This window comes from Chiloscyllium punctatum, chromosome 17, assembly GCF_047496795.1.
Source record: "Chiloscyllium punctatum isolate Juve2018m chromosome 17, sChiPun1.3, whole genome shotgun sequence".
Taxonomy (NCBI): domain Eukaryota; kingdom Metazoa; phylum Chordata; class Chondrichthyes; order Orectolobiformes; family Hemiscylliidae; genus Chiloscyllium; species Chiloscyllium punctatum.
In genome coordinates, this window is record NC_092755.1 from 23,744,066 (window position 1) to 23,764,382 (window position 20,317).

The window sequence follows — 20,317 nt, forward strand, 5'->3', positions numbered from 1 at the left end:
AGTTTTGCATTTCTTGCATTTGCAGGGGACGGTGCCGGGAGTGGTGGTTGAATTGGTGGGCGGTGTGGACCTGACGAGGGAGTCGCGGATGGAGTTGCCTTTCTGGAACGCTGATAGGGGAGGGGAGGGAAATACATCATTGGTGGTGGGGTCTGTTTGGAGGTGGCGGAAATAGTGAAGCATGATACCATGTATCTGGAGGTTGTTGGGTGGTAGGTGAAGACCAGTGGGGTTCGGGTCTGTTGGCGATGGGAGGGGTGAGGTTCAAGGGTAGAGGTGCGGGAAGTGGAGGTGATGTGGTGCGAAGCATCATCAACCACGTCTGAGGGCAAACTGCGGTCTCTGAAAATGGGGGCCATCTGGGTTGTTCGGTATTGAAATTGTTCCTCCTGGGAGCAATTCCTTCGCCTCCACTGCATCTGCTCCTCCGTGCTTATGCCCAAAACGTCGATTTTACTGCTCCTTGGATGCTGTCTTACCGGTTGCTCTTTTCCAGCAACACATTTTTCAGCCTTCGGTCAGCCTATTTTATAAATGAAATAAAAAGGATTTTTGAGAACTTTCATTTCTATATAAATGGATGAGATTTCATGTCAACGTCGTCATGCTTTAGCAGAGACCTGTTTAAATAGAGGGGAATTGTCAGCTCTCGAACGAGCTGAGCTGAGCAGGTTTAGTTCAGTTTGAATTGGGAAGTTCAACAGGGAGCTGCATGGAAACGCTCTCTCTTTTCTGCCCTTCAAATTCAACCTGTAAGTATGAGTCCCATTTATACTAGGGTTTTAAGGGAGTTTGCTTATTTGGACTCTTGTGCGTATTCGGAGAGTATAATTAACTCTAGTTGGATGCATTGAGTTCTGTAGGGGTTCTTTATTCTGTCCTTGGTGTTACGTTGTGTACTTTTGTGCAATTTTGTCTAGTTTAACATAGAGTAGTCAACCTAGTTATCTTACGCCGGAAATTCTCACTGTGAAATTAACAAAACAAGTTGCAAAGTTAGGTCACGGTCTGCCTTCTCGAGAATGCTTTGAATTGTCTCCCCAAGTCCATAACACTTGAAACACCCGAAGAATGGGTCGACTGACATTTCAGTTGATGCAACCATCAGAACAACAGAGAGCCAATTGCAGCGATACAGACACACATACTCACAAACAAAGGGGCACATAGTAATACGCACACTGAAACCTACTAACATGCACACATACCGACACAGACACGGAGAGTCGGATAGAAAGAAACACCGAGACACAGACACAGAACGCGAACACACATGAATACTCACAGCTACGTGCAGACCCACAGAAATACATAGGATAGGTATGCAATAACCGATTCTTCCCTGATTTAACCATCTCTTACACCATATGTCAATCATCTCATTCACAACTTTTACAGGTGAAATGCGGATAAGTCGCTCGAACAGTCGCGTGATGCCCCAAGTGTCAGGGAAAGAGGTGAACATCTTTAAAATTCCATGGTCATTTTTACAATTAACCAGGTCGTACAGCAGATCCGTGTAAACAGTGGATGTCCTTTTTTCTCATGGATTGTTGATGATGGAGAGCACTAGTGTCTGCACCACAGCCAGAAACATCCCCCGTCTCCACCAACGACAGTCTGCAGCAGCTGTGCGTTGTTCAAAACGTACTGCAGAAATTCGCCATGGTTCCTGACAGAACAGCTTCCAGATGTATGGCTCAATAGTCCAGAACGCAAGGCACAGCTTATCGACAGGGACACCACCTGTTGCCAATTCAACATCAAGCAAATCGCTACCCTTGCTCAGAAAAATATCTCGGTTGCTGAGTTTCTGAATATATTCTAGAAAACTGAAAAACAATTTCGTTGGAATGTATCAGATTTTGAAGAGGCAGAAATTGATAGGGTCTCAGCAGAGGACGTATTCCTGTGAATTTTGGAATCTGAAATACAAGGGCACAAACTAGGGAGCTGTTTGAAAAACTCAGCAGATCATGCAGCTTCTGTCATGACAAATCAGAGTTAACGTTTCAGGTCTGGGAATTGAAGGGTCACTGGACAAGAAACATTACCTTTCATTTGTCATCAGAGATGCTGTCAGATATGTTGACCTTTTCCACCAACTTCTGGTTTTGTCTCTTATTTAGAACAGCTTCAGTTCTTTCGGTTTTACTGATATAACGTCGGCGAAAGATACAGATTATTTCTGACTGAGATGAGGAGTCAACACTGATTCGTTAATATTCTCTATCACTGAGGAGTATGCGTGTTTCCTGATTGAGAACATTTCGGACTGGAATAGACAGATTGGCGGTTTCACAGAGTATCAGCGGGCATGTGGAGTGGACAGGAAACTGAATTCGGAAAATAAATCCAGCAATGATTGGATTTACTGCCAGAGGAGCCTAAATGGTTTGAACAGGCTGCACAGTCTCCTCCTGCTCCAGTTTCCTGAGCTTTCATTACTATTATGAATGCATGAACAATCATTCCGATGCCGTTCCATGAGTCTATTTGTTATTAAGTCTTTGCAGTCTCCAACCTTTGACTAATGATCTCATTTTTACTGCAGTAACAGCCCGATTCCAATTACTCTGACTTCATTACCGTCCTAATTTTCTTCCATTCTTCTGTAATCTTACTTCAGATTACAACAGGATCTAGACCAGATGGGCCAATCGGCTGAGAAGTGGCAGATGGAGTTTACTTCAAATAAATGCGAGGTTCTGCAATTCGGGAAAGCAAACCTTAACAGGACTTATACACCTAATGGTAAGGTCCTAGGGAGTGTTACAGAATGAAGAGACATTGGAGTGCAGGTTCATAGCTCCTTCAAAGTGGAGTCGCAGGTAGATAGGTTCGTGAAGAAGGCGTTTGGTATGCTTTCCTTTATTGGTCAGAGTATTGAGTGCAGGAGTTGGAGGTAATGTTGCGGTTGTACAGGGCATTGGTTAGGCCACTGTTGGAATATTGCGTGCAATTCTGGTCTCCTTCCTATTGGAAAGATGTTGTGAAACTTGAAAGGGTTTGGAAACGATTTACAAGGATGTTGCGAGGTTTGGAGGATCTGAGCTACCGGGAAAGGCTGAACAGATTGTGTCTGATTTCCCCACAGCGTTGGTGGCTGAGGGTTGACCTTACAGACGTTTGCATAATTATGAGGGTCATTGATATGGTCAATAGGCAAAGCTTTTTCCATGGTGTCGGGGAGTCCAGAACTAGAGTGCATAGTTTTAAGGTGAGAGGGGAAAGATACAAAAAGACCTCAGGGGAAACGTTTTCACGCATAGGGTGGTACATGTATGGAATGAGCTGGGAGAAAGTGAGGATTGCAGATGCTGGAGATCAGAGCGAAAAATGTGTTGCTGGAATAGCGCAGCAGGTCAGGCAGCATCCAATGAGCAGGAGAATCGACGTTTCGGGACTAAGCGTTGAAGAAGGGCTCATGCCCGAATTGTCAATTCCCCTGCTACTTGGATGCTGCCTGACCTGCTGCGCTTTTCCAGCAACACATTTTCAGTGTGGGATGAGCTGGCAGTGGATGTGGTGGAGGCTGGATTTGGGAGCTGGCTGATCCCATTGTGAACGGCAGTGACCACATCTGCAGCAAGTGTTGGTTGTTGGAAGAATTCCGGATCAGAGTTGATGATCTGGAATCTCAGCTTCAAACACTGCGGCATTTCCGGAAGGGGGAGAGTGACCTGGACGCTTTGTTTCAGGAGGCAGTCAAACCTGGGAGATTAAGTAATTCACATTCAGTTCAAGATCAGGGACATCAGAATGTGACTGTAAGTGAAGGAGGTCCGGGGAACATGATTTCGGGAGTGCAGGAGCCTCAGCGCTTGACCTTGTCCAACAGGTATGAGGTTCTTGCTCCCTGTACGGATGAGGAAAAGGGCTCTGGACTGGATGAGCCAGCTGACCATGGCACAATGGTGCAGAAGGCCATTCAAGAGAGGGGAGCAAAAAGACAAGTAGTTGTGATAGGGGATTCTATAATTAGGGGACAGATAGTATTCTTTGCAAGCTGGATCGGGAGTCTCGCATGGTGTGTTGCCTGCACGGTGCAAAGTTTTGGGACATCTCTGACCGGCTTGAAAGGATATTGGAGCGGGAGGGGGAGGATCCAGTTGTTGTGGTCCATGTTGGGACTAACAACATAGGCAAAGCAATTTGGAGGACCTGTTTGGGGATTATTGAGCACTAGGAAGGAAATTGAAGTACAGGTCATCAAGGGTCATAATCTCTGGATTACTGCCCGAACCACATGATAGTTGGCATAGGGATAAGAAAATTAGGGAAGTAAACACGTAGCGAAGGGATTGGTATGGGAAAGAGAGATTCCTCTTCATGGGGCATTGGCATCAGTTTTGGAACCGGGGGGATCTGTACCGTTGGAACGGTCTCCACCTGAACCGATCAGGTACCAATTATCTAGCGAAGAGGATAAATAGGGTGGTCAGTAGGACTTTAAACTACTGAGTTGGGGGGAAGGGAATGTGAAAGCAACAGGGAGTATGGAGTTAAATAGAAGGATAAGCGGCAGGATAACATATGTGCAGGCATTTAAACTTGAGATAGACTGGGAATGCAGCAAAAAGGAAGGAAAACTTAGGACATCTTATGACGTTCAATGTCTCTAATGATAAGAAAGTTAGTATTAAGGCACTTCACCTGAATGCTCATTCGCTACAAATTTGATGAACTAATGGCACAGATAATGGTGAATGATTATGATGTGGTAGGCATCACAGAGACGTGGTTACGGGGGGGTCAGTTAAACATCCAAGGGTTTTCAACTTATCGAAAAGATTGGGAGGTGGGCAGAGGGGGCGGGGTTGCCTTGTTAGTTAAGAACAAATTAAATCTATGGCACTGAATGACATAGCGTCGGATAACGTGGAGTCTGTGTGGGTGGAATTGAGGAACCACAAAGGCAAAAAAACATAGTGTGAGTTATGTACAGACCTCCAAACAGTGGTCAGGACCAGGGGTGCAACATGTACCAGGAAATAGAGAAGGCATGTCAGAAAGGCAAGGTCAAGGTGATCATTAGAGACACATCAATATACAGGTGGACTGGGTAAATAATGTTTGAAAGTGGATCCAAAGAAAGAGGAATGCTTACAGGATGGCTTTTTGGAACAGCTTGTCATGGAGTCCACAAGGGAGCAGGCTATTCTGGACCTAGTGCTATGTAATGAACCAGACTTTATAACAAATCTTAAAGTAAGGGAACACTTAGGAAGCAGCGATCATGGTATGGCAGAGTTCAGTCTGCAGTTTGAAAGAGAGAAGGCAAAATCGGATGTAATGGTGTTATAGTTAAATAAAGGTAATTATAAGGGCATGAGAGAGGAACTGATGAAAATAGACTGGAAGCAGAGACTAGCAGGGATTACAGTAGAGCAAAAATGGCAGGAGATAGTGGGTAAAATTGAGGACACTGTAGGGAGGTTCATCCGCAAGAAGAGAAGGATTATCTGGGGAGGCATTAGACAGCCATGGCTGACAAAGAAAGTCAGGAAATCTATCAAAGAAAAAGAGAGATCCCATGAAGTGGCCAAGAGCACTGGGAAATCAGAAGATTGGGAAGGCTACAAAAAGAAACAGAGGATAACAAAGAGAGAAATAAGGAAGTAGAGGATCAAATATGAAGGTAGGCGAGCCAGTAATATTAGAAATGATAGTAAAAGTTTCTTCCAATTCATAAAAAAAAAACGACAAGCAAGAGTAGACATTTGGCCACTTCAAAATGATGCTGGAAGCCTAGTGATGGGAGATAAGGAAATAGCAGGAGAACTTAATGAGTATTTTGCATCATTCTTCACAGTGGAAGACATGAGTAATATCCCAACAATTAAAGGGAGTCGGGGGCTGAGTTAAGGATGGTTGCCATTACAAAAGGGAAAGTGCTAGAAAAGCTGAAAGGTCTTAAAATTGATAAATCTCTTGGCCGAGATGGGCGACATCCTAGATTTCTGAGCGAGGTGGCTGAGGAAATAGCGGAGGCGTTGGTTGAGAACTTTCAAATTCACTGGAGTCAGGGAAAGTCCGGGTTAATTGGAAGATCGCTGTCGTAGCCCCCTTGTGAAAGAAATGATCAAGGCAAAAGATGGAAAATTATAGGCAATTACCTGAACCTCGGTTGTTGGTAAAATTCTAGAATCCATAATTAAGGAAGATGTTTCTAAATTCTTGGAAGAGCAGGGTCGGATTAGAACAAGTCAACATGGATTTAGTAAGGGGAGGTCGTGCCTGACAAACCTGTTGGAGTTCTTAGAAGAGGTGACAAGTAGGTTAGACCGGGGAAACCTAGTGGATGTGGTCAACCGAGACTTCCAAAAGGCCTTTAATAAGGTGCCACACGGGAGGCTGCTGAGCAAGCTGAGAGCCCATGGTGTTCGAGGTGAGTTACTGGTATGGATTGAGGATTGGCTGTCTGAGAGAAGGCAGAGAGTTCGGATCAAATGTTCTTTTTTGGAATGGCAGCCAGTGACAAGCAGTGTCCCGCAGGATTCAGTGTTGGGGCCGCAACTGTTCACATTATGTATTAATGATCTGGATGAAGGAGCTGGGGAAATTCTAGCTAGGTTTGCCGATGATATAAAGTTGGGTGGGCAGGCAGGTAGTTCTGAGGAAGTGGGGAGGCTGCAGAGGATCTAGACAGTTTGGAAGAGTGGTCCAGGAAGTGGCTGATGGAATTCAATGTGAGCAAATGCGAGGTCTTGCACTTTGGAAAAAAAGAATACAAGCATGAACTACTTTATAAACGGTGAGAAAATTCATGAAGCCAAAGTACAAAGGGATCTGGGAGTGCTAGTTGAGGATTCTGTAAAGGTAAACATGTAGGTTGAGTCCGTGATTAAAAAAGCAAATGCAATGTTGTCAATTATCTCAAGAGGGTTGGAATATAAAAGCACTGTAGTGCTACTGAGACTTTATAAAGTTCTGGTTAGACCCCATTTGGAGTACTGTGTCCAGTTTTGGTCCCCAAACCTCAGGAAGCACATTCTGGCACTGGAGCGTGTCCAGCGGAGATTCACACGGATGATCCCGGGAATATGAGGAACGGCTGAGAATCCTGGGATTGTATTCATTGGAGTTTAGAAGATTAAGCGGAATCTAATAGAAACTTACAAGATAATACATGGCTTGGAGAGGGTGGACGCTAGGAAATTGTTTCCGTTAGGCGAGAAGACTAGGACTCGTGGATACAGCCTTAGAATTAGAGGGGGTAAATTCAGAACAGAAATGCGGAGACATTTCTTCAGCCAGAGAGTGGTGGGCCTGTGGAATTCATTGCCGCAAGTGCAGTGGAGGCTGGGACGCTAAATGTCTTCAAGGCAGAAATTGATAAATTCTTTATGTCACAAGGAATTTAGGGCTACGGGGAGAATGCAGGTAAGTGGAGTTGAAATGCCCATCAGCCATGATTGAATTGCCTTACTTCTGCTGCTATGTCTTATGGTCTTATGGTCTTAATTGCAACATTTAAGAGGCATTTGGATGGGTATGTGAATAGGAAGTGTTTGGAGTGAATAGGGCCGGGCTGGCAGGTGGGACTAGATTGGGTTGGGATATCTGGTCGGCATGGACGGGTTGGACCGAAGGGTTTGTTTCGATGCTGCCCATCTCGATGACCCTGTGACAGTATTTCATTCAGAACGAGGTTAATCATATACAGAATCAAAACGAAATGTAAACTGCAATGAAAATGCATATACTGAGTTATAGTGTAATACTGTCAAGGTTAAGTACAGCATGGAAAAACTGAAAGGGTTCCGAAAAGATTTACAAGGATGTTGCCAGTGTTGGAGGATTTGAGCTATAAGGAGAGGATGAACAGGTTGGGGCTCTTTTCACTCGAGCGTCGGAGGCTGAGGGAATCTTTATAGATGTTTACAAAATTAAGAGGGGCATGGATAGGGTTAAAAGACCAAATCATTTCCCTGTGTTCAGGGAGTCCAGGACGAGAGGGCATAGGTTTAGGGTGAGAGGGGTAAGATATAGAAGAGACATAAGAGCAGCTTTTTCACACAGTGAGTGTGTGGTATGTCATTGGAATCAGCTGCCCGAGGAAATGGGGGAAGCTGGTACAATTGCAAATTTTAAGAGGAATTTTCTGGGTATATGAATCAGAAAAGTTTGGAGGGATATGTGCCAGGTGCTGGAAGGTGGGGCTAGATTGGGTTGGGATATCTGTTCGAGTTTCACAACATCATTCCGTTCGGAAGGAGACCTGAATTGCACGCAATATTCCAACTTTGGCCTAACCAATGTCCTGCACAGCTGCAACATGACCTCCCAACTCCTGTCCGCAATACTCTGACCAATAGAAGAAAGTATACCAACACCTTCTTCACTATCCTATCTACCAGCGACTACATTATCAATGAGCTATGAACCTGCACTCCAAGGTATCTTTGTTCTGCTACACTCTCTTGGAACTTATCCTAAAGTGGATAGGTCCTGCTAAGATTTGCTTTCCCAAAAGGTAGCACCTCAGATTTATCTGAATGAAACACCATCTGACACTTCTCTGCTCATTGGCCCATCTGGTCAAACTCCTGTTGTATTCTGTCATCATATTTTAGATGTTTTACAGCACTAAAATTAGATTGTTCGGCGTATGATTCACACGGTGGTCTAAACTTTTGTCCTCCATCTCGAAACCCTTCCAATTACCCAGATACCCAGTTTCTTGTTAAGACGGATTTATTTGTATGGAGTTTGCACATTTTCTATGATGTCCGTGTGAGTTACCTCCGGGTGTTCCGGTTTCCTCTTTCAGTCCAAAAATGTGCAGGTTGTGCGGATTGGCCTGGCTACTTTGCCCATAATGTTGAGGGATGTGCAGGGTTGAAGGATAACCCAAAGAAAATGCAGCGTTACAAGATAAAAGAGTTGAGACTGGATGGAATACAGTTCAGAGAGTCGGTGTAAACTTGATGGAATGAAAGACCCATTTCCACATTTTAGGATTTTAAGATTCTATGACTCTTCACATGTGCCTCATGGGAGGAAATAGACTATCACCTAATGCAATATCCACTTGGATTGTTCAACATCAGGTAGACTTAAAGAAGGAACTTCGGATACCAGAGATCTGAAAGACTGCACAGAAATTCTTGGTGAAACTCAACAGGTCTGACAGCATCTGTTAGGAAAAAGGCCGAGTGAACATTTCTTCTCCAGTAATTGTTCTTCCGACCTGATGATTTATGATGTTGACAGACCTCCTGATCATTCCCCATAAATTATTATTCTTGTTTCTGATTTTCAACATCATCAGTTCTTTTGTATTTTTTTTATTCTTCTATTTATCTGATGAGCTTTACTTTCCAGATAAGAGTGCTGTGTGTTCAGAAGTTGTTTAGTATGGAATTTCTGCTGTGTATCTTGTCTATGGTACTCACTGCTAATACCGGTGGTGTAAACAAGGAATTTGTAGCTGTGATGCTGAGCAAGCTGCACTGCAAGTTTATTCTCCCTAAATATTGAGCGCACATCTGCTCCATGTGGTTACTCAATGCCTTATTGGCAATTTTATTTTAGTTCAGATTGTTTACTTTCTTGCAGGCTTTTCGTTTAAAAATAAACACAAAACTGTGGATAGCCTCAGCTGGATGGAGAGAACAGATGCAGGAAAACAGCAGGAGTCATTCCGTGCCCATTAGAAAAGGAGTATTGTCGTGTTTCTAACCCTTCTTATCCTTTCAGTCCTTTTCTCACGTGGACTCCTCGTTCCATTATTTGCTGCATCTAATCTTGTTTCTCAATTACTTGGATTTATTCATTAATTGAATTATTTTTATAACTGGATATTTAGCAGCATACTTTATCTGGTCTCTGAACTTTTTCTGTCTCACCACATAAATACATGCATTTGTGCAGCAGCTTAAGTTCCGCAGCATAAATACAATTAGTTCAAAGAGACGATAAACAGCATAATCCAATGAATAACCAGCATTAAAATAACATAAAATACAGCCCAACCAGAGGAGTATGAAGCTGGCAGAGATGGCAAAGAGTAAAATCACAGACTTCTTTCTGCTCTCTATCTCTGGATCGTTCTCTATTTTTCTCTGATTCCCCAATCCCTCACGCACCTTAATAGCCTGGAAGATGTGTTTGACAGTCCGAACATTGAGAAAGAGAATAAAAATGAATGGGAACATTGGTGTTAAAAATTGTTCAAAATATCTGAAACTTATCCACCGACGGTCGTAATAATAACTGGACCAGACATGACAGTACCATTGAATGTTGTTAATTATCTTTCCAGGTTTATATCGAAAGTACGTAGGAATGTTCTTTAACGAGAAGAAAATAGAGATGATTGCGAGAACCCTCATTGCAGTTTTCTTTGTGCAATACGTAGTATTCATCTGATGAAAACAAATGGCGACATATCGTTCGAAAGAAAAGGCAACAGTGAACCAGACAGAACAGTCAGTGGTCAGGCTGAACAGGACAACGATAAGACTACAAACAGGAGTGATGCTCAGGAAACATCGTGGATAATAAAATTGTTGAAATCGGATAAGTACGACAGAAAAAACAATGAACAGTAGATCTGACATTTCCTTGGCCACCAGGTAGACAGTGCTGCATGTTGAAAGACCACATTTTCCCCGAGCTAAAATTACAATCACCACGAGACTAACTGTAAGAGAAAGGACAAGAAGAGATTTCAAGTTGCTGATGGAGCATTATTCATGCCGACTGTACGTAATGACACAAAGATGATTGTTGTACTCTGAAATATAAAGTTTAAACCATCTGAACCAGACACAGGGAAGAACATGATCAGCGGATTGCTCATGAAAGGACGATCATGCATTCTTTTTTTGGTGTCGGCAGTGGTTGATTTCATATGCTTCACAGACGAAACAGACTGGCTGGGGTTTCCCATATGACCACAACATCCACCACAGAGACATTTTGGATCAGTTAAGCAAAGAATTGGAGACACCCTACATACATATGGGATTGCAAAATTTCTGCATTTCGTTTTGAATCCAACGTTTGTCACTTATCAGATTAAACGAAATTTTATCTTACTGTATATTGGCACAGACCTCTTACTTAAATAGTGCATCATACATGGTGGTAACCAGTGTGCAATCACAAGAAAATATCTTTTATTTGGAAATGATGGTGGAAGGAAAGGTATTGCTGAGACAGGTACAGATTTTGGGAAACTGAATAGTTGCTGCAGCGATGTTCGACAGTTGAGATGATTGCGTTCCAGGAGCCAAAACCATTTTCACCTGTGGTCCGGATGAAACCAGGGAGAATGAGATTACCAGAATGTAATTTCATTTAGTTTTTTTCTGATGGCTGCCTTATTGTGCATCACTATTTGTGATTTGTATGTGAAAGATTTGAATCTCTTTTCAGGAACGAAAATTTAACTGTAAAAATAGGCACAATTAATTGATAAACAGATAGCCAATCCTACTGTAAATGCAAGGCAAACAGTCCCAAGTGTGGCGTTCGACAGATTTAACATGTGAATATTGGGAAGGTCAGAGATCATGGTACAAAATGCAACAAGCAAGTCATTGAGTTTGAGCCCAAGAGAGTCGGAATGTTTATCATTCTGACGCTTAAAGAAGGGAAATGGTTATAAATCAGGAAATTGGATTTGTAAGCTGTGAAGTGGCATGGAGTATGACAGATGGGGGAAGAATACACAGCGCTTTGTGATGTAATTACTGAATTTTATTATTTGTTGAAACAGACTTTTTTCCTATTGCTATTCCTACTTTTATTTTTATATGTTGCCTTAAAACTGATTGACGCACAGTTCTCATCGAGAGCTCTACCTCCGAATGATGCCACACATCACAAAGTGCAGTGCAGCGATCTCTGAACAATTAACTGTCGGCAGATTATGAATTGCAGATTTAACAATTGATAATCGTATACTATCCACATACAGATGGCAATTCGTGACAACATTTCCAACTCTATATACATACCTATTAATGCTCAGATAAGACATTAGTGTAACCATTGTTTCACAACTTGCCCAAACCTTGATGGAAGATTAATCAGCATCAAAAACATTGCTTGAATCAACATGATATGTCTTAATGGAATTTTGTTGAATGACCGTTATTGCTCTCGGAAAATATTGCATCTGTTTATCTTCAATGGGACATTTCACTTTCTAAACTTAGCATCAAACATAATCAACCAGTTGCGAATATTTTCATTGTAGCAAACCATTGTATATTTACAAACTGCATTGAGAACTTCATCACTGGACAGTACAGCAATGAGGAAGGTCATCCAAACGAAGAAGTCACTGTTTCATATTTTATGGTCATAATTACCTTTGCAGTCAGACATTATAAATCATTCTGCTCCCCACAAACAGCAAAATTAGCAGTCAGAGATCCTTCCAATCCATTTATTTATTCCCACTCAGCATAATTTTTCTTTGAGTGATGCTCCCAGTTATGCTTTCACACTCCGGTCATTTGTTCCTCTTTATTTAGGAAATCACTTTTGCTAAAATTCTATTTGAAGATGCTCACGGAATCAATATGTCACTGGAATTGGGTGTCAATTTATTGACCCACATGCAATATAGATCTATAGTCAAAGGTACTCTTTGCAAAATTTACAATTGGAGTCACAGGTCGTCTCCTCTCAGTGCTCCACACTTACGACAATGCTGCATTTACAGGTCACCACAGAAACGCAAGAATGCAGCGTCATAAGTTTCTATTTCAGCAGTTACCCACACTCAGTGCAATTCGACAATGGAATATCCTCCTTGTACCATGTGGTCACTGGAGCCAGGGGATCTGGACTGAAGATTGTGATCCTTGTTCAGTACAATTACACAATCAGTTAGCACATCAAACAGTGTAATTCCTGGAGATCTAGATCAATTGCACACAACATTCCAGTCGATTGCGGGATAATATAGAGTGCCTGAAAGCTGCAGAAAAAAGGTTTTCTTTATTCCAATTGAGAAGTAACACGATAGTGATGGTTTGGAAATATTAACCGCAAACATTAATATTACACATGAAGAACCAGGCCAGTGCCCATTCAGTGGAGGGTTAAATTTAACCATTATGCATGTCGATGGATCAGCATTCAGACAGCACTCCATATCAGGGTGTAAGATGCTCTGGCGAAGTAAAGACAAAACTTCAAGACACGATTCTACTCCAAGAGCCCATCGAAGAATGTTTTTTGCCCCAGAACTCTCAGTGTGCTGTGTTGTACTCACCTCTGGCATGATGATAGTAATCTGTGTTCTCTGAAGCTTGCAGACGCTTATTGTATACAAAATGAAATTTATTTGACGAACAAGTCTCCATTTTCCTTCAAATGAACCATTTTGGAATGGAAGAAGACAGGCCATTATTGCATCAAATTGCCTGATCCACTCCCGTGATGCAACAAACGCTGTGCCTGATTTCTCCCAGCAAGCAGTGTTGATGTGGCAACCCTGACAATTGGACAAAACAGCAGGTCCCTGTATTCTTACTTCACTCTCACCATCAAGATAATCTCAATCCTCAGTTGCCTCAAAACATTCCGGGATAGCTCAGCACCTAAATGTGATCATCAATAAAACAGCCCACTTTAAACAGTAATTCAAAAAATATGAAACATTTCAATCGAAGCCGAAGTTGCTGAACATGCTGAACTGCCCTGCGTGAGGTCAATGCCCAGAATGGTCATCCACACCCAGCACAGGTTTAGTCATAAGCAAGTTCCTACATACTAAACACAGGTGAGTAGTCATTCCCACTCACCTCTGCTTTCCGATCATTCAGAAAACAAGGAACATGTGACGTTATTAAGAAGTAGATTAGCTCAAATCGGCCAACAAGATCTTGAAATACATCGATATGGCATCGATACAGCAAAGCAATTATAATTGTTCGCATTTTTACCTCTATATAAATTTGTCTGTGTGGTGTTAATCGAAATCACTGCTTGGACACATGAAAACGGCATTGATACCCCACACCATGTGGCAAAGAAAGTTATTCAAAGCTGGGTCGACAAACGGTACAGATTATTTTAGTAGTGCGCTGCTGATGGATTAGAAATCAATTGGTGACCCTGATGCGTTGTCTAACTCACCAATCCCCTCAATTCTGAACATCGGCACACGCAGCAGGGCTAAATTTTACTCCGTTTTGCCAGATATTTTTGAGCCTTATTGGAACCTTGGAGCAGTAAAATAATCTGAAATATCTTAAATTGTACTTCAGTCACCCCAAATCGACTTCTCTTCCATCAGGAAAATCTGTTGTACCACACAATCTCCAAAGTTCTGAGTCGTCTAGATGGCGTACAATAACAGGAATTTCTCAAAACTGACACAGAACTGCAGTCCAACGTATAACACAACGGTTTCACAGTGAATTGGTCTAAACTATATCCAGGATGTTCATCTCCAAAACGTCAGAATAGGAAAAATGACAGCGAAAATAATAAAAATAATAATAAATGTAAACGTAAATTCAGATCCAAATACGGAGTAACAATCCCAATCAAATGCCCAAATGCCCTTATATACCATTCATATAGACCAGTATCGTAAAGGGAACATCGAAATATAACTCAACAAAGGGAAAGTTGGGAAATATCTTGTTTGAAAAACCTGTTTCACCACTGTTGGATTGCTGCTGCCACAAAATTCACGATCGCAATATTTTTCATATTCGACTCCGCCCTACAGTACTGTGCCTCTTTTTACAAATGGCACGACTCACATGTCTTTTGTGGAAACAAACAATCCAGAAATACACATCATATTTGGAACCCTGTGCTCAACACCCCTCCCAGCAATCTGTCCTCACATATATCGTGGCCCCACACACCCACTGATTGACGAAAACACACAAGATGTTCAAAGCCATTACTTATCACTCCGTAATGACTCAAACCAAACATTGCCCACCTGCTATCTGCTCTTCCAATTGGACCAAGATACCTGAGAGAGATCCACAAACAAAATACCTTTGCATCAAGGAATTTGGAACACCTTACTCAGAGGTTACGAAGATGTCGGTCGTTACAAAAACCATCTGACTGATAGTCAGGTTTGAGCTATCACGGAGAGAGATCGGTCTTCCTCATCACTCTCTCAACCAGCCAGGGCCAGCGCTCATTCCATCTCGATCAGTGTGGCCTCAGTGCCAACCCATTCTGCGCGACATAGAGAAAATGTAATGCTGCACATTACTGAGTATCCTCCTAATCAATAAACTATTCACACAAAAATCAGTAAGTGGGGGCATTGTCATCTGCCATCGGTATTTGCCATGCTAAATGGAAAGGAAATAACTATTAATCATAGAGTGGAAGTAAGTATAATTTAATGCAGAGATTTTTAAAACTAAATTGTTTCAAGACTTACCAGGAATACCAAAAATGGCCAAGATGGTATAGTAAATGTTTTCGATCATTATCCTTGGAACATACATTTTGCTGTTTGTGAAATAGCCTTTGACGTCCTGCTGCTGAGAGTCTGTCTGAATTGGAGAATTACCTGGCGCTGACACAGTTCAAAAGTTATTATTTTATATCATGTGGTGCTCCACTGGGAAACATTGAATTTTTATCCAACATTTTTAACAAACAACGTATGACAGAAGGTTTATTTTAAATTTGTGATGTAATTGAGATTTAAGCCTGTAATTGAAATAGCCCAAAGACTACATGAATCTCATCCTGTTAGATCTCTAATATTAATTGTAAATCTTCTTCAAACTTCAATACTTGTACAAAATCATATCGCTTATCTCTCCATGCTGCAGGCTCACTGCCTTTATTCCTGATGAAGGGCTTTTGCCCGAAACGTTGATTTCGCTGCTCGTTGGATGCTGCCTGAACTGCTGTGCTCTTCCAGCACCACTAATCTAAAATCATATAAAGTTCGTCCCATCAATCCCAAAAGATTTTTCGATATTCTTTTCAGTGACGGCATGCATTTTGATCAGGCTTTACAGTCATTCAATAGTTCAGGCGGTGGACCTTTTTAAAAGCTATCTATTGCATATTGTTGTATCCATATTTTTCTTGTTAATCCAATTTTACAACACATTTGGGAAATTCTATCCGTGAATGAGCACTCACAATCAGAACCTGAAGCTGATAGAAACCACAACAGCTGGAACGTGTACTAAGTGATATAGTTCGCAAAACAAATGCAAAAATTAAACAGAAAAGATTCAGACCATTGACTTCAGAATCCAGAACGGCAGAATGATACATAATACAAGTGACCCTTCGACCCGCCGCGTTCCTTCCACCACAATGAAACTAAATCTACAATAATCCCACTGTCCACCACTTGGCCTATGGACTTGCATGTTATGACATTTCAAACGCTCATCCAAGTAATTTTAAAAGTGTGTATGTTTTTTCCATCAAAAATACCCTCCCAGACAGTGCATTTCAGGTAACTACCATCCTCTGGACGAAACAAATTTCCCTCATGTCCACTCTAAACCTCCTGTCTTTCGCTTAGAATTATGCAACCTTTTTCCTGAAACTTGGACTGAGAGAAACTGCTGCTTTGGATTCACACTGTCCATGCCCCTTATAAGTTATACACCTGCTCTAGTCACTCCGAACTTATCCACCCTCCTTCTGCACAGCTAAATTGTTGAAAACTGAGCACCATTCTGGTGAATCTCCTTTGCACTTCCTCCAGTGCAATCACACACTTCCTATGGTGCAGTCTCCAGAACTACACACAATAGTCCAACTGTGGATTAAACAAAGTTCTGTACAGCTTCAACATGCCCTCTCCTATTATAATCCTCCCACATTTCCGATGAAGGTATTATGCCCGAAAAATCGACTTTCCAAGTCCTCGGATACCGTCTGATCTGCTGTGCTCTCCCAGCGCCACACTGTTTGACTCTGATCTTCAGCATCTGCAGTCCTTACTTTCTCCTTATCATCGAAGCATCGACTGAAAAAGGGGAGTGTCCTATAAGCATTCTGAATTACCCAAGTATACTGTCATTCCACCTGCAGGAATCTGTCAACAGCACCTCAAGTCCTTTCGGATCCTCTGATCTTCCTAATGTCGGACTATTCATTGAGTACACACTTTTCTGGTGACTGCGTTCTTTGAAAGTGCATCATCTAACATTTCAGAAGGATTACATTTCATCAACCACTCATCTGCCCATCTGACCAATCTATCTCTTTCTATCAGTCAACTAAGAATATATACCTCCCTGACAACGACCCAAACAATGCTAGTATCATCAAAAATCCTATTTCACATTCCCAATCTCATCAACTGCATCGCCCCATTCCCCAGCCACGCCCACTCAGTAAAACACACACACAAACACACACACATTCTCAGTCCCCCATATGCGAACTTGTCAAAGGCTTTGCTCAATTCCTATGAAGTATTTTTACAGCCCTTCCCTTATCTACACATCTGGCCAACTCATCGAAAAACCTCACCAGATTGATGAGGCATGAGCCCCTCTGACGAAACCGTCCTGACTACCCATGCTGAAAACATTCCGCACTAAATGGAGATTAATTCTATCCTTTGTTTTTTTTTTCTCCAATCGTGTCCTGAACACTTATGTGAAACTCAGTAACCTGTTATTTCTGTTCGATCTCCACCTCTCTTTTTGAAAAATGAAAAAACACCAACTGTCCTCCAGTCCTCTGCCACACTCCACACCCCCCCACCCCGTCCCCACCCCACCGTGGCTGAGGAGGAATTGAATGTTTCAGTCAGAGTCCCCGTATGTTTTTCCATTGTTCCCTTGGTTACATATCCTACGCATATCGGAATTATTACACATTTAAGATCTCCAAAATATGCAATATCTGCTCGCGTCATATAAATGGTGAGAGATTGAGCTAGTCTCGTTTTTTTTCACTCTTCCACTTCCCATTTGGTTTCCCAGCCATACAAATGGAGGACAAAATGTGTTCCAAGAACCTTGATTTCCGAATTCTATTTTTTTGAATAAACACATTGCAAGGTCCTTTCAGACGAACTAAAAGCGGATTTTCGAACATGAGAATTGTACACTGTGGACGCAGGCCATTTGTAAAACGATTCCACACAACTCACTGTACAGCATCACACTTGACCAACCCTTTACCCTATCGTTGTAACCTCTCATTTCCCTTGTCTAATCCAGCTATCCTGCACATCGCTGGACACTATCGGCAGTAGAGAATGTCTCGTCCATTCAATCTGCACTTCCCTTGGAATCTGGGAGGAAACTGAATCATCCAAAACCCAAACAGAGACTGCGGGAACATGCGAAATCCACACAAACAGTCGCAGAGCGTTGAAAATAAACCTGGTCCCTGGTGCTGTGAGGCAGAAGTGCTAACCACTAAGCCACTTCATATAGCACTCATAATTCAGAAGAATGGTTTAGGTTTTTACACTGTCTGTCTCTCTCTCACTCTCTCTCTCTCGTACGCGTGCACGAGCACACACACACACATACACACACACACACCACTTGAAATGTATTTTTACATTCTTCTTTCACTACTTAACACTTTCCTTTGCATGGGGAAACAATTCAACTGATCATCAACAGTTGCTTCTTCCTCACTGAGCAAATACACTAAGCCATCTTCATTTTCTCTTAATTGTTCGCAGTCAATGGTAATGCCATTGCCTGGTCTTATTTTGACTGCATTGACATTGTCTCGGGATCAAATCAAAGCAAGTTAATAATTCGCTAAATAATAATAAAACTTATATCTTTATTGAGTAATTGGCACAAAACGTTCAAGTTGGTCTCAAATTCAGGCAGGAAGCCACCCTTAAATCCGTTCATTTTATGACTTTTGATATTGACAGAAAGCTATGGTCAATTGAATTAAAAACCCATCGAAATCATAAGTGACCTTTAGGGAAAGAATACTGCTGTCCACAGTGAAACTGAGCTCCACGTGTCTCCATGCTCACAGAAATTGATGTTGATTTCGCAGGTTAGTCACATAAGCTCAAGGCCCACACTGCATGAGTTCCTCAGGATTGTGTTCTTGACCTAACTGTCTTTTGTTACTGTGCAGCTTACCTCTTGTAAATTAAAAGAGCCATAAGTTAGACTGTTTGCGAATAATTACACATTCTTCAGCAGCATTCCTGGATAATGCAGAACTCCATGCCGCAATGATGCAAAATCTCAGAAACATCCAAGGCTGTGCTGATTAGTACCAATTCAAATGCGTACCACACAAATGTCAAACAATTACCACTTCGAATACGAGATTATCAAAGTTCCACCTCTTGGCATTCAGAGGCTTTGCTGTTTGTGAACCATTGTGATCAACAATCTGGAGTTACTATTGAGCAGAAAATGAACTGGAATCACAGACTGAATACTGTGGCTCCAAGAGCAGGTCATAGAGAAAGAATACTGCCATGGCGAATGCATCACATATCTCCGAAAGCCTTTCCACCATCTACTGTGCAAGGCACACATCAATTTGATTGGTGCCATATTTGATAAAATATCTGCATACATGCATTGCATCCACCACCGAATGTTCAGTGGAATCATTATGCATGATTGACAATACACATTGCAGAAATTTGCGGATGTTCTTTCAGCAGCATCTTCCAAATAGCGACTGACACATTTCCAAAGACAAAGGCAGTAGATGCATGGGAACACCTCGAGCTGCATTTTTCCTACCAAGCCACTCACTATTCTTACTTTAATGTATCTTCATTAAAAAAAATGCCATCACCCCAATGGACAATAAAGCTGCTCTCTTATTAAACGACTGGTTTTGAGTTCAACCTGACGGTTACCATGTCCCAGGTGAGTGGTGATGGTGGTAATTTAGGAAAATCATGGTGATATCAGCCAGTGTGGGAAGTGACCCACACTGTTGGTGCCACTCTACATCGCAAAAACAGCCGTCCAGCCAGCAATGCTGCAGGAGTTCAGTTAGCACAGCTGGTTTGACAGCTGCTGTGAGGGAGAGACAGGTGAGGTAATCCTCTGTTCAATATCGCTGCCAGTTGTCTCACTGTCTGACAGAACAGCCCTCCGTATCTAAGACGATTCGTTCGGTGTCCCATTATCAAAATCCTGGATATTCCCTCCCTCCTGTCGCCTTCACACCTTCAACTATTTTTTCCGACACTGTCGCGATTGTAGTGGGACAGGAAAGCAGGTTCAATAAAATACTAAAGGGAAATAAATTTTGGTCCATACATTAAAAAACAATCCCGCTGAATTAATTGACGAAACATACCTGAACAAACCATTTTGATAGCCAAGATTATGACTATCAGAAAATTCAGATTAATGTACAAGTAAAATCG